Source organism: Cupressus sempervirens, chromosome 3 (genome assembly GCF_028749045.1).
Source record: "Cupressus sempervirens isolate cs-2001-9-10 chromosome 3, ASM2874904v1, whole genome shotgun sequence".
Lineage (NCBI taxonomy): Eukaryota > Viridiplantae > Streptophyta > Pinopsida > Cupressales > Cupressaceae > Cupressus > Cupressus sempervirens.
The window spans coordinates 1,072,208,623-1,072,221,431 of NC_143120.1; the positions used below are offsets into that span (position 1 = coordinate 1,072,208,623).

Sequence of the window (12,809 nt, forward strand, 5' to 3'; positions counted from 1 at the left end):
GAAATAATCAATTCTACACTTTTCTTTCACCTAGGGTACAATTCTCATTTCATTAATTTTTTAGTGCTCAGAGTCCAGTAGAAAATGGTTTTCGGAATAAGATGGCTTATCAAAAGCATTTAACATTGAAAAATGTTATCCTAATTTACTATATTATATTTGATTTTCAGATGGTTTGATATTGTTTATGGTAAAGATTACCAGTCCACTTACTTATGCTGAAGAATAATTAAAAACGTTATTTTTACTTTTATTAATTTCTATGGAGATGGTGGATAGCCACCTCTATTTATTATCCTCTAAATGAGGAGGTTGCTGAAAGGTGACATAATCGAAAATGGATTCCAAAGATTTCGTAGATAGAACTTCCGAAACTGTAGAATCAGGTCGACAGTATGCTCGAAAATCTGGTCATGCACAATTCACACCCCTTCACTTGGCCATTGTTCTTATAGAGAATGCCGATGGGCTACTAAAAGAAGCAATTTTTTATGCTGCTTGGGTAGATGAATCAGTGGAATCTGTTAAAAAAATCTTGTGCCAGTACCTGGAAAAGCTGTCGTCCAACGACTCTCCTCCAGTCGACAACGCTGATGTAATCAAATGCATTGAGCGCGCTCAATCGGCACAGAAGAAGAAAGGAGACACCCGTTTGGGCGTGGATCATCTCATAGTAGGATTTTTGGAGGATTCACACGTTATCAATAGCTTTATAGATGCAGGTGTGTGTCCTTTGCAAGTTAAATCTCAAGTTGTGAAGCTGTGGGAAGTGGAATGGGGTGAGAAGGTGGAAACCATCTTTGATATTATTACCCCTTTCTAGGCCCTAAAAACATATTGTTGCGACTTTGTCAAAGTGGCAGCAAAGCTTGACCCAGTTATTGGCAGAGATGAAGAAATCCAGAAAGTCATCACAATCCTGTACTAATTGGAGAGGCTGGAGTTGGAAAGATTGCTGTGGTGGAGGGACTCGCTCAAAGAATTATTGAAGGAGATGTCCCAAGGTAAAAACAATGAATAACAATTCGGTGTATTTATCATGTTCTGTTGCTATCTTAGATCTTTGCAATTGTTGCTTCCATATTTTTGCTGACTTAGATGTCAATGGTGTATAATAATGATCGCTGCTGATAATGCTGGGAATTGTTGCATTCATATTTCTCTTTCTTTCTTAAAACAAGATCTTTGTTTAAAAAAAGCCAATTCATGTTAAAAAAATTATAATGGCCATTCAGATTTTTCCTTCTGAATCCATGCATTACCATGTTCTGCACAACAAGCCTCTTTTAGAATAGCCATTGATGGCTAAAAACCTACTGCGATACACCCATGAAATATCTAATAGTGAGCAAAATTTGGAAAACTACTAGTTACAAACTTACAAAGAGAAAGAAAATAGAAGAATATGAATAGCTATCCAAAACAGCAATACTCTTTTCCATTTCTAGAATCAGTAAAATGTTGTTTCCAAAATGCTCTGTTGACCAATAAACTATTCATTTTAACATGCTTTACTCACCAGGACAATTTCTCACATTTTACTTCTTCTAATATCCAAGTTCCATTTAATTACCCTATTTTAAATATTGAAACTATAGCAATCTTTTGGAAGCTACTATAAACATTAAAAGTATGTCAATTTTTAGGCGAGAAAGCTCTAGTTATCTGGTCTACAAGATTTGTTTTGTGGTGTAGTTAGGAGACTGATGGGTCCTTTTGTTTCAGTACATTCTAGTTGTGCACTCTTCTCCATGGTTTCATCAACTGTGCTCTGCAGCATTCTCTCATGGTCACAAATGTTTTGAAATTCCTGGTTCTGAGTCTTCATCTGAAATGTTGAGATTGATGATGACCTCAATGTCTCTCCATTTAATTTAAGAAATATATTATTTAACAGAGGTATTATTGACTAATTCCCTGTAAATAGTTCTGCTTTAGCAATTTGATGTATTTGGACCATTCAAGTGGGGTTGGTGTTTTAGTAGTTGATTTGGGACTCAATGAATCCATTTCAAAACTCATAAAGTTTCTTTTGTATGCTACAGAAATTTGCTTGGAGTTAGATTGATAGAATTGGATATGGGAGTCCTTATTGCTGGAGCAACATATGTGGGTCAGTTTGAAGAGCGACTTAAATCTATATTGGAGGTAGAAGAATCCCAAGGAAAAGTAATTCTGTTTATTCACTAATTACATTTGGTCCTTGGTGCTGGTGAATGATTTTTCTTTATTGTTCTTTTCTCTCTTTATGATTTAATCTAATAGGATGTCATTATAATTGGTTGTCTGCAAATTGACAAGTGGATTTGTTTTCAGGACAATGTGAGCATTCAATGATTGCTACTAATTTATTAAACCAATGGTTTCTCACGGCCAGTTGAAGTGTGTGGGATCAACTACATGGGATGAGCATACAAAATGTGTAGAGAAAGATGCTGCATTGGAATGCCAATACTAGCAGGTTGGCACTTGATTCAGTCTATTGATACAGATTATTGCAAGATCACAGGTCATCTTGTGAATAACTTACCTTATTAACTGCTTTTGGCAGGTGTACCTTTCTAAACCCAGTGTGGTTGACATCATTAACATTTTGCTGAGGATCACAGGTAGAGCAATAGAAGTCGCTGCCCAATTATCCTGTTGTTATATAACCGACAAACTCTTCAATATCCATATGATTGAAGTGGTGTTAGAAAAGTTGGTGCTGTGGGGGTGCTCTTAATATATAAGATTTGATCATAAATGGACAGAACATTAAATTTTACTTGGACGATTGTGCAAAATTACTGTCTTGACTTTGAATTGATAGGAGTTAGATGAAGCCTAAGACATCAACTTTAAAGTGAGCATCATTTTGTGGGCTTTGTAAAAGTGATTGATAGTTGTTTTCTTGTTTCAACTCTGAACAGATAATTTTTACTTGGATGATTGTGCAAATTTATTGTCTTGACTTTAAATTGCTAGGAGTTAAGCCCGAGACATAAATTTTTAAGTGAGCATCATTTTGTGGGCTTTGTACAAGTAATTGATAATTGTTTTCTTGTTTGAACTCTAAACAGATCAGCATCTTCTTGACAAAGTAATTGATCTGATTGATGAAGCATGTGCAAATGTGAAAGTAAAGTTAGATGCACTTGAAAGGGAAACATTTCAACTAAAAGTTCAGCTGCATGCTCTGGAAAATAAGAAAGATGAAGTGAGGAAAGCACAGCTGGAGTGTTGAGAATTGTGTCTCAACCTTGCAAGCTCTTTTTCCAGAAAACTCTACAATTTTTTTAGGAAATTCTAGAATTTGTTTGTGGTAGTTTTCCACATGTTTATGAGTTGGAAAAGGTGTATGAGTTGCTAAAAATGTGTTTGGTCTCTAGAACAATGTAGAAGGGCTATTTTGAGAGTGTAAACACCTCATTTTATGACTTTTATGGGGGTCTAAAGTAGAGGACAAAATTATGGACGAAAATTGCATTCTTGGAGTTACAAATTACAAGTAGGTAATATGTGGCATGGTTGTTTTGCCTATGGTTTTGGCCCATGGTTTTGTAAAACTAGAAATGGTTTCCAAATGGCAAATCACTATAAAAGGAGGGCTTTGGGAGGTGTTTGAATCATCGAGATCAGTTTGCAAGACTGGTGCTAGGAGTATCTCTCTGAGTCCAAGTTTGAGTTGTGGTGATGTGCTGCTATAAGAACTTGCATTGCAAGTGTATTGTAATCTTTTAGATTTGAGAATATATTGTGCGGGTTTTGGGGGGTGGGGTTTTTCTCTCGAAAGGGTTTTCCCCATGGTAATCAATGTGTTATGAGTTCATTGTTATTTTGATTATATTGTTATGCATTTCTTGAGGTCCCTGCAATAGTTAGTCAAATTTTCATAATCATTCCATCAAAGATTAGTGTAGGAAGTGATTCCGTGCACCTTTGCTTCCTTACAAGTGGTATCAAAGCCTGCCTAGTTTTGGTTCTATTTGTTGGGTATAGGGTTTTTTTGAGCTAATCAAGGTTTGGGTGGGAGCTTGTGTAGAGGTTTTATTTCTATGTTGCAGGATTGCAAAGATGGCAAGCACATCAGGGAGGATTGATGTAGAGAAGTTTTCTGGCATAAACTTTGAAATGTGGAAGCTGAAGATGGAAGATCTATTGATTGATCGAGATCTATGGGATGCAATTGATGAGAAGAAATTGAGGCCCACAAATCCGAATTTAGCCACAGAGTATGATGTGAGAGATAGGAAAGCTAAAAGTTTCATCAGATTGTATCTTGCAGATTCTATACTGATTAATGTCCATGAAGAACCTACTGCAAAGAAGCTTTAGAAGAAGCTAAGTGAGATCTATCATGCAAAATCTCTTGTGAACAAGATTTTCTTGAGGAAGAAGTTGTATTCCTTGAGAATGGAAGAAGGTGGACAGATTTCTGAGCATCTTGAAATTTTTAATATGTTGGTGACTCAGTTGACCTCAATTGGGGTGTGGACGGATGAAGAAGAAAGGTACCAAATATTGCTATGCTCATTTCCAGACTCATGGGACAGCCTTGTCTTGGGTATAGGGAGCACTTTAGTCATCTTGAAGATGGAGGACGTTGTTGGTTCTATACTTTCTGAAGAGATGAGAAGGAAAGTCTCTCTGAATGCCAAAGAGGCTTTGAGTGTTTAAGGAAGACCAAAGGAAAGAGGAAAGAATGAGAAGCAACATGACCATTTCAAGTCCAAGAATAAGGGGAGATCAAAATCTTGTAGTAAGTCCAAGGCAATCTGCTAGAATTGTGGCAAACTTGGACACTTCCGAAAGGATTGCAAAGAGGAAAAGAAAAAGAACAAGAAACAAGATTCTGATTCCAAGTCTGAGAAGGAAGATGAAGATGCTTTCATTGCAGCATTGGCCACTCATGCAGGTGTCAATGCATGGTTGATAGACTCAGGTGCATCTTTTCACATGACCCCTAATAGAAATTGGTTTAGTAAATATGAAAAGTTTGATGGTGGTAAGGTGTACTTGGGTGATAACTCAATTCTTGATATTGTTGGTCATGGAAGTAATCGTGTGAAATTTTTTGATGGTAGAATAAAAAAATTTGATGGTGTCTTTCATATCCTAGGACTAGCGAGGAATTTTTTATCTATTAGCAAACTAATAGATGCGGGTGTGCATCTACAATTTTTTGAAGCAGGTGTCAAAATGGTGAGAGGTGCTATGGTAATAGCTAGAGGAAGCAGATTGGGTACATTGTACCACCTTGATGCACACACAGTTGAGTGCAATAGTACTTCTGATAAGATTGTGAAGAGGACTACTTTGTCGGAGGAGAGGGTTTCTCTTTCAATAGATGGTTATGGTTTCTGGGTACCCAAGGGTGCTCTATCTATAGAATCAAAGTTACCTACAGAGAAGACTATGTTATGGCACTGGAGACTTAGCTACATAGGTGAGAAAGGTCTATGAACCTTAAAGAACAAAAACCTTGTTGATGGGTTGAATGACTTCAATCTTGATTTTGATTTTTGTGAGCATTGTATCTATGGTAAACAAAACCACATTCAATTTTACTCAAGTTCTCATAAGTCCTCAAGTATTTTGGATCTAATCCATTCGGATGTATTTGGTCCAGTTGATGTTCCTTCTATTGGTAGATCAGTTTATTATGTTTCTTTTGCTGATGATTTCAGTAGAAGAACATGGATTTCTTTTCTTAGAAGTAAAGCTGAAGTTTTCAGTCATTTCAAAGAATTTAAAGCAATGGTTGAGTTGTAGACTAGAAAGAAGATAAAGCATTTGAGAACTGATAAAGGTGGTAAATATTGATCCAATGATTTTGACACATTTTGCAAATATTGTGGTATTAAAAGAGAGAAGAGAACTTTGTATTCTTCGCAACAGAATGGAGTTGCAGAAAGAATGAATAGGACCGTGATGGAGAAGGCCAGGAGTATGCTGAATGGAGCTGGACTAGAACAAAAGTTTTGGGCCGAAGTTGTAGCCACTGCCTACTACCTAATAAATAGGTCTCCTACACCAACTCTTGTTGATAAGATGCTGATGGAAGCATGGTCAGGCCATAAGCCTTCACTTAGTCATCTAAGAGTTTTTGGTTGTGAGGCATATGCTCATGTACCAAAGGAAGAATAGACAAAATTGGACAACACATGTATCTTCATCGGATATAGTTATGGTGTGAAAGGGTACAAGCTTTGGGATCTTATTAAACAAAAGGTAATTTACTCTAGAAGTGTTATTTTTAGAGAAATTGAGCCTTCTTCTATTATAGTGCAGCCAAAACAGATAAAAGAAAAGAAAGATGTGATTCATCTTCCTACTACACCTAAGAAAGTTGAATTGAGGCCCTTAGAAAGACAAGTTGTTGAAGAGAGCTCTTCGAGTTCTAAATCATCAAAGGAAGAGGGAGAACCTAATCATGAACCTAAACTTGAACTTGAACTAGATCTTGTTCGAAGGTCTAGTAGATAGAGGAAAGCACCAGAAAGGTATGGATATTCTCCTGATTATTGGAGGTCTATATTTGCTTTGAATGCTAATATCGATGAACTGAAATCTATAGAAGAGGCTCCTTCTATGAATGATTCAGAGTCCTGGAAGATAGCCATGGAAGAAGAGATGGCAGCCCATAAGAGGAATGATACATGGGATCTTGTACCATTGCCTAAAGGACGGAAGCCTGTTGGTTGTAAATGGGTGTTCAAAAGGAAGATAGGTTTAGATGGAATCATTGAAAAGTATAATGCATGATTGGTTGCAAAAGCTTACTCCCAAGTTGCAGGAATTGATTATGGTGAAATTGTTTCTCTTTTAGCAAAAATGACATCCATTCGATTTTTACTTTCTATTGCAGCAGCTTATGATGTAGAAGTTTAGCAGATGGATGTGAAGATAGCTTTCCTTCATGGAGATTTGGAGGAAGAAATTTATATGACATAGCCAGAGCACTTTGTGGTGAAAGGTAAAAGTCATTTGGTCTGTAAATTGAAGAAATCCTTATATGGTTTAAAATAAAGTCCTAGGATGTAGTACCAGAAGTTTGATACATATGTGTTGAGTTTGGGATTTGTGCGATCCAAATCTGATCACTGTATATACTATAAGTTTGATGGTGATTATTTCCTAGTTATTGCTTTATATGTTGATGATATGTTGTTTATTGGCAAAGGAAAAGGTGTGATTGCAGAATTAAAATCTCAGTTCCCAGCAAAGTTTGAAATGAAAGATCTTGGTGCAGCAAGGTACATTATGGGAATGAAGATTATAAGAGATAGGAAAAATAGAAAGCTTTGGCTAGGTCAGAGTAAGTATGTTGGTACTATTCTGAGAAGATTCAATATGCAAGATTTCAGACCATAGAGTGTTCCTGTTACTATGGCAGCAAAGCTTTCTAGCTCACAATGTCCTACATCCCCATTGGAGATGGAAGAGATGAGTCGAGTACTGTATCAAAGTGTAGTTGGCAGTCTTATGTATGCTATGGCCTATACAAGACCAAACATTGCCCAAGCAATGGGAGTACTTTTTCGTTATATGTCTAATCCAAGAAGAGAAAATTGGGATGCAGTAAAAAGAGTTTTCAGATACTTGCGAGGTACCTTAGAGTACTCTATATGTTTTAATGGAATAGGATATGAGCATTCCTTGGATATTCAAGGCTACGTGGATTCAGACTAAGTTGGTAATGTTGATAGAAGAAGATCCACCAGTACATATGTGTTTACATTATTCGGTGGTGCAGTTAGATGAGCAAGCAACAAGCTGTGGTTGCTTTGTCCACTACAGAGGTGGAGTATATGGTAGCTACTCATGCCTGCAAGGAAGCTATCTAGCTAAAGAGATTGTGTTCAGATATAGAATTCAAATAGGGTACAATGACAATTTATAGTGACAATCAGAGTGCAATTTTCCTAGCGAAGAACCCAACATTTCATGTCAAGACCAAGCACATTGATGTACAATATCATTTTGTGAGAGATATGCTCGAGAATGGCAAGGTGAAGCTGGAGAAGGTAGAGACTTTGGTGAATGTTGTTGATGCATTAACTAAGCCCGTGAGCAGAGAGAAGTTCAGATGGTGTTTGGAGTCTATGGGTCTCTCGGCCCCTAGCAATTAACTCCATGAAACTGTGGATCCCCTCACTCTTGCAAGGTTTTCGACAAGTGGGAGAATGTTGAGAATTGTGTCTCAATCTTGCAAGCTCTTTTTTTGGAAAACTCTAAATTTTTTTTAGGAAATTCTAGAATTTGTTTGTGGTAGTTTTCCACATGTTTATGAGTTGGAAAAGGTGTATGAGTTTTTAAAAATGTGTGTAGTCTCTAGAACAATGTAGAAGGGTTATTTTTAGACTGTAAAAAACTTATTTTATGACTTTTATGGGGGTCTAAACTAGAGGACAAAATTATGGACGAAAATGGCATTCTTGGAGTTACAAATTACAAGTGGGTAACATGTGGCATGGTTGTTTTGCCCATGGCTTTGGCCCATGGTTTTATAAAACCACAAATGGTTTCCAAATGGAAAATCACTATAAAAGGAGGGCTTGGAGAGGTGTTTGAATCATTGAGTTCAGTTTGCAAGATTGGTGCTAGGAGTATCTCTCTGAGTCCTTGTTCAAGTTCGAGTTGTGGTGATGTGCTCCTGTAAGAACTTCCATTGCAAGTGTATTGTAATCTTTCAGATTTGAGAATACATTGTGTGGGTTTTGGAGGGTGGGGTTTTTCTCCTGGAAAGGTTTTCCCCATAGTAGCATTGTGTTATGAGTTCATTGTTATTTTGATTATATTGTTATGTGTTTCTTGAGATCTTTGCAATAGTTAGTCAAATTTGCTTAATCGTCCTCTCAAGGATTAGTGTAGGAAGTGATTCCACACACCTTTGCTTCCTTACACGGAGGAGGTTGGTATTGATATTACCTTTCTTCTAAATAGTTGCTTGGGGGTTATTTATGCAAAGACGAAGGAAGATTATTGTGCTATGCAAGGGAGTTTTTTATAGGATTGAAGATAACTTCTTATATATATAATAATATTTCCTATCATATAGGTTCACAACAAGGTTGGTGATTTGAGAGATGGCATGCTCCCTCTTAAAATGAAATTCTGGAAAGAAAAAGAGAGAATGAATGAAATCTGTTGGTTGAAGCAAAAACATGGAGAAATATTGTCTACTCTACAGGAGGCAGAGCGAATGATGGATCTGACAAGAGTTGCTGATATAAAATATGGGGCACTTCAGATAGAGGAAGCAATTGCTCTACATGAAACTAATTTTAAAGGAAAATTAATGTTTTTTTTAGGACCTGATGAAGTTGCAAATGTATGTGAAATATGAGAGTTTTGAATTATTCTTGATAGGTTTTCTTTTCATATTTTTAATGCATGTCAAGTTTAGTTGCAGCCTATGAGTTAAATTGAGGTTGGATTCCCAATAGTTGTGCTTTAGAATTTGCATGTTATGAAGATAGGAAAAAGTGAATCTGTAGTGACAGTACCATCATTTCTCATTTCATACAGGTGGTGAGTCATCATACTAGTATTCCTCTTACCAGGCTTTGCCAAACTGGTAAGAAGAGGTTGTTAGGCTTGGCTGAAAGGTTGCATGCAAGAGTTGTTGGGCAAGACAAAGCAGTTAAGGCAGTTGTAGATGCTGTGATGAGATCAGATGCGGGATTTAGGAAATTACATCAACCTACTGGATCCTTTCTATTCTTGGAACCTACTGGAGTTGGTAAAATAGAGCTTTGCAAAGGCTCTTGCAGAAAAACTATTTTATGATGAAAGCCTATTAGTTTGGATAGATATGTCTGAATACACAGAACAACACTCAGTTTCTAGACTCATCAGTGGTCCCTCTGGGTATGTCTAAAGAAAGAGGTTTCTTTTAGATTGGTCTTATTCCAAAAAAAATTCATTACTTATATACTGAATAAATGGCAGCCAATATTTCAGCTAAATTGTAATGAATAATTGCAGATGTGTTAGTTCTGGACGAGGTGGGCAACTGACTGAAGTAGTTACAAGATGATCGTATAGTGTTGTTCTATTTAATGAAGTTGAGAGGGCACATGTATCTGTACTTGACACCTTGATTCAGATTCTTGATGATGGTAGATTGACAAATGAACGTGGTCAGGCAGTTAGCTTCTCCAACACGATAATTGTCATGACATCCAAACTTGGAGCAGAGTACTTTATTCTAGGACTCTCTGGAGTCACATCCATAGAAGTTGCACAAGATAGAGTAATACAAAAAGTAGGTGCAATTAAGTAACGATTCATTAGATCTAATTGTCATTGAAATACTGTTATTCTTAAAAGAAAAACTGTGGTGCTACTTTATTGCAGGTGAGAAAGCACTTTAGGAACAAACTGTTGAATAGACTTGATGAGATAGTTGTTTCTAATCCTCTAAAAAATGAGGAGGTGCAGAAGGTTGCTATATTGCAGATCAAAGAAGTGGCTCTATGGCTTTCTAAGAAGAGAGTTCATTTGTTAGTTAGTGATGAAGTTTTAAACCTTGTTGTTGAGAAAGCCTATGATCCTGTAAGTCCATTTTCAGAGTTATTCCTCTGGTTTGTATATTTTATATTACATGCTTCGATGCTTGTCTAATCTACTATTTAATAGGTACGAAGCATTTTTAAAATAGATTGAAATTTGAGCTTCATATTAGAAGGGTCCTGGTTTAACTGTAAAGTTATTTATATACCTTAATCCAAGCTAGCTTCCACTCACTTTCTAGAAAAGGGGAGAATAAAGAAGATAGAGTATGTTACTATTTAGTGGGGATAAGACTGTTTAACAAAGTAGATGTGAGAATATCACACTAGAGAGATCCTAATTCAAAAATATAGACTTCGTTGGATTAAAATAGGATGATCAGTAATGGAATGTTAGGATGACCTAAAACAACTGAAACAAAATAATCTAAAAAAATTAAAATCTCCTTTCAATAAGAACAAGAAACACCTGGAATTTTATATGATTGCTTCTTAGTTACGAAGAAAAGTAAATTGATTACTTTCCAAACTTTTTAAGGGTAGAAAGCACCAAACCTTATAGAGAAATGGCGTTGAATATGGATTGTTGGCACTATCTTGAAGGATATAACTCTAAGTAAATGTGATTCTATCATATTCTGGTCCAGGACATGCATTAGCATTTTATTGTTGTCATTGGAGTAGTGGTCCACTATCCTAACTAGTTGAAGTGGTTACCTTTATAGAAAAAACAAAAGAAAATAGCTAATCAGCTACAAACTGCAAATTTTATTACATATACAATTTTGATAACAAATCAGCTACAAATTACAAATTTTATTACATATACAATTTTAATACTGCAATATTGTAGAATGAGGACTCTTGCAATTTAGTTTTAAGTTGAACGAATTCCTGTTTTGGTTTTTGTAGGTTTATGGTGCTAAACCCTTAAGGAGCTGGTTGGAAAAGGAAGTTGTGACCCGACTGTCCCAAATGTACTTCAGTGGAGAATTTGACCAAAGTGATATTGTCTTCATAGATGTAATGCATCAGCCGTCATTATCTTGTCATGTGGCGAAGTATGAAAAGCTATGGAAGAAAATGAGAATTGAAGAAATAGATGACGATGAGACTATGGAAGAATCTTTGATTGAAATAACAGACGACAATGAGACTATGGAAGAATCTTGATCATCTCATTAGGTTGTGACATCATATCTAGTAGTCATTTTGTGTGGATGAGCTAAATGTGATCAACTTTATGTTTGGCAGATACTTTTTCGGTGAGAATATTAAAATTGATGTTATTGTAGGAATGCATAATAGCAATGGCTAAAATGTGTTGGCTTGTCAGCTTGAGGGAAACTATCCCAACACCACTGTGACTTTTCGTATCTGATGTAATTCCTTATATCTACATTTTAAAATAATTAAATACTGCCAAACTATTCCTGAAGATTATTTTCGGTTTATGAACAAATCAGTAATGCTAATGGTCATTAGTATATTTTAAATTTTTAGTTTAGAATTTAGATGATCATCTGTAAACATTTAATCTTTGTGGAAATCAAAGCATTTCCAAAACTTGGAGATGATTCTTAGGGCTATGATGACTAGTATATGATGCAGAGGATCCTAGGCCTAAGATGATCAGCATTGAGCAAATATATTGTTGATTTGTTTTCTTTTAGTATGTTTCAGTTGGCATCTCTCTTAAAGAGTGAAAGGGAAGTTTAAAATGCATATTCCACAACCTTTTCCAATTTGCATAGCAGTTTTGAATAGAGCATGAACATATGTCAAAGTATGGAGGATAGGAAATTGTATTTGATGTTGCAACCACAGATGCCCTGGAAGACATGTACTCAAGATATCGAAGCATGAGCAGGCATGTAGACTACCTGGTAGAATACCTCATGAGTTGCAATTATTGCAAGATGTGCATTTGTTGAATAAGTGTTAAGAGCTTTCAAGCAAATGCATTTGGCAGGTACAAAGCCTAATAATTGCAATCTTTTCAGAAGAATTCACAGGGCTGTTACTTATAACAACTTGAAGGAAGGGTGAATGGAGTAAAATCTATGAAAGGAAAGTTGGAACGGGTGATGGAATAAATAGTGAGAATAATAACAACAGGGGTATCAATAGATTGCCAACAAAAAGAGTGAAGGGAGAGGCAGCGTGGAAGTGGGAAGACAATAAAATATGTGACAGATGCAAGAGAGAGAAACTTATGATGTGACTGCTGGTTTTCAGGATGATATGGCATTACATGAAGAAAATAACTTTTAAAACACAACATACAGAATGCAAAGATGCAGGAGTGTA

The 12,809-nt window shown here is 36.1% G+C and overlaps 1 pseudogene across 1 annotated transcript; it reads left to right on the plus strand.

Annotated features, from left to right (window-relative positions):
* Positions 1–223: 223 nt before the first annotated feature.
* LOC149570459 (chaperone protein ClpB1-like) lies at positions 224–11,937 on the plus strand (annotated as a pseudogene). The gene is made up of 11 exons (XR_016361501.1): positions 224–1,004; positions 2,046–2,212; positions 2,317–2,461; positions 2,552–2,723; positions 3,063–3,219; positions 4,088–4,091; positions 9,044–9,316; positions 9,514–9,855; positions 9,973–10,252; positions 10,345–10,542; positions 11,412–11,937. The product of XR_016361501.1 is annotated as a chaperone protein ClpB1-like (transcript).
* The last annotated feature ends 872 nt before the right edge of the window (positions 11,938–12,809 follow it).